Source organism: Gopherus evgoodei, unplaced genomic scaffold (genome assembly GCF_007399415.2).
Source record: "Gopherus evgoodei ecotype Sinaloan lineage unplaced genomic scaffold, rGopEvg1_v1.p scaffold_39_arrow_ctg1, whole genome shotgun sequence".
NCBI classification, from domain to species: Eukaryota; Metazoa; Chordata; order Testudines; family Testudinidae; genus Gopherus; species Gopherus evgoodei.
The window spans coordinates 822,730-825,579 of NW_022060060.1; positions in this window are offsets into that span (position 1 = coordinate 822,730).

The window sequence follows — 2,850 nt, forward strand, 5'->3', positions numbered from 1 at the left end:
GTGGGGAGATGGGGTTGGGGGTTGTCTGGCTCAGAGGGGCTGGTCTCAGAGCTGGAGGTCTGGGGTGCAGGGGATGGGGTAGAGGGATGCCCAGATCAGAGGGGCTGGGCTCGGAGCTGAGAGTCAGGGCTGTGGGGGATGGGGTTGGGGTTACCCAGCTGAGAGGGTCTGAGCTTGGAGCTGGGGGTCAGGGCTGTGGGGGGAATGGGGTCAGGGGAGTGTCTGGCTCAGAGGGGCTGGTCTCAGAGCTGGGAGTCAGGGCTGTGGGGGGGATGGGGATGGGGATGGGGATGGGGGTGTGTGCCCAGCTCAGAGAGGCTAGGCTTGGAGCTGAGGGTCAGGGCTGGGTGGGGAGGATGGGTTTGGGAGAGTGCCCAGCTCAGAGGGACTGGACTCAGAGATGGGGGTCAGGGCTGGGTGTGGGGGGATGGGGCCGGGGGGTACCCAGCTCAGAGGGGCTGGGCTCGGATCTGGGGGTCGGGGCTGTGGGGGATGGGGTTGGGGAGTACCTGGCTCCTGCCTGGCCCCTTACCATGCCGCTTACCCCCTCTCCCCGACAGCGCTGCAGCGGCACGGTGTCTCCAGCCGGACCTGAGTTCCCGCCGCTCTGCTGCAGCTCGCAGCTCTGACCCCTCACCAGCTGAGACACCGGGGGATGGCGGAAGACAGAGGCGGGGGGAGCCTCTGACATACCCTGCGGGGCCCTGAGCCTGAGGAAAATTGTCCCACTTACCACCCCACCCTCCGCGCCCAGGTGGCCCTGACTCTGGGAGCCCCTCTCGTCGCCGCCGCCGCAGCCCGGGCTTGGCTGTGTGAGGAGCTCCCGGGGCGTGTGAGGAGCCGGGGACGGAGGGGGAGCCAAGCCCAGGCTGCGGCGGCCGTGAGAGGGGCTCCTGGGGCGTGTGAGGAGCCGGGGACGGAGGGGGAGCCAAGCCCAGGCTGTGGCGGCCGTGAGAGGGGCTCCCGGGGCGTGTGAGGAGCCGGGGACGGAGGGGGAGCCAAGCCCAGGCTGTGGCGGGCGTGAGAGGGGCTCCCGGGGCGTGTGAGGAGCCGGGGACTGAGGGAGGAGGAGTCCTGCTGCTGCTGCCACTCCCTGCGGCGCCGGTGTCCGAGTGGGGTCTGCAGGGCGCCGTCGGGCTGGGCAGTGGGCGCGGATCCGGCTCAGGCGAGTGGCTGCGCCAGGGCCGGCTCCCGGCAATGATGCCCCAAGCAAAAAAATAAAAATAAAAAAGGGGGAGCGGAGTGCCGCCCCTTCAAAAGTGCTGCCCCAAGCACATGCTTGGAGGGCTGGTGCCTAGAGTGTGGATTTTAGTTTCGGTTTTGGGCTGGGTGGTTGGCATTCAGGGGTCTAAGCTTCCTGGACCCCCAGAGGGGCTTGATTGAGGGGTCCTGGCTGTGCCTCCAAGCTTCGCTGTAACCTGCATTCCTGTTGTCCAATAAATCTTCTGTTTTACTGGCTGGCTGAGAGTCACTGTGGGTCCCAGGAAGAGGGGTGCAGGACCGGACTCCCCCACACTGTGTGACAACTGGTGGCAGCGGCGGGAGATACTGCACCCCGTGGACGGCGCTTCCTGCAGTAAGTGACTGGGGAGCAGTAAAATGAAGAGACGATTTTAGGGGTGATTAACCCCTGGGAGTGTGTGCCCAGTGAGAAGGACTTTGCAGTAACAGGGTCCCCCGGGGGATTGCAGTGAGCTGTCCCAGGGACGGAGGAGTCTGCAGCTCAACCCTGGCAGAGAGGTGGTGACCTCAAGAAGGGCTGGTGCACTAGGGGTCCCCCTGGAAACCGTGGGGAGCGGTGAGCACCCCGGCCTGTGAGTGGCCAGCAGGAAGATGTATGCCAAGCTGCGCAAGTGCGACCTGCTGGAGCTGTGCAAGCAGAGGGGGCTGCGCCCGGGGAGACGCACCAAGGACCAGCTGATTGCCCAGCTGGAGGAGGGAGATCGCTTGAATGAACTGATCTCTGTCTCTGAGGGAAGCAGCCGGGCAGATGCAGCGCAGGCACCAATGTCTGTCCCCGCTGGGAGTGGTCAGCCGGCGGCTGAGGGCTTCCCGAGACCCCACCTTCCTATGCCTAGGGGAAGGGTGGGGAGGAACCCAGCGGCTACTGAGGGCACCGTGACCCCCTCGGCCAGCAGGGGATCCTCCCGGCAAAGCTCACCCCCCAGCAGGGGATCCTCCCGGCAACGCTCGGCATCCGTGGAGCGGAAGCGGCTGGAATGGGAGAGAGAGCTAAAACAGAGAGCTGGAGGATCATGAGAAACAGAGAGAACATTACCAGGAGGAGAAAGAGAGACAGGATCATCATGAGCTGTAACTGGCAAGGCAGAGGGGCAGCGGGCCCCAGCTGCGGTGAGTGAGGGGGAGCCTAGGACTGCGCGGAGCTTTGATAAGTGCATCCTGGCTCAGCGTAAGGAGGGCGAGGACATGGACGACTTCCTGATGCCTTTGAGACGGCCTGCGAGCTGCAGCAGGTAGCTCTGGCAGACAGGCTCCAGGTTCTCATCCCCTTACTGGCATTGTACCGCCAGCTGGGAGAGGAGGAGAAAGGGAACTACGAACTATTCAAGCAGGCCCTGCTGCGCGAGTTTGGGCTGACTCCTGAGATGTACCGGGAGAGGTTTCAGAGTCAGGATAAAACCCCTGAGGACTCCTATCTGCAGCTAGCCGTCCGCATGGAGGGATATGCCAGCAAGTGGGCAGATGGGGCCCAGACGACGGGGGACCTGGTTAAACTGCCGGTACTGGAGCAACTGTATGAGCGGTGCCCATCCGACCTGAGGCTGTGGTTGAGGGACCAAAAGCCAGAGAACCCATGACATGCAGGGTGGCTGGCTGATGACTGTGTGA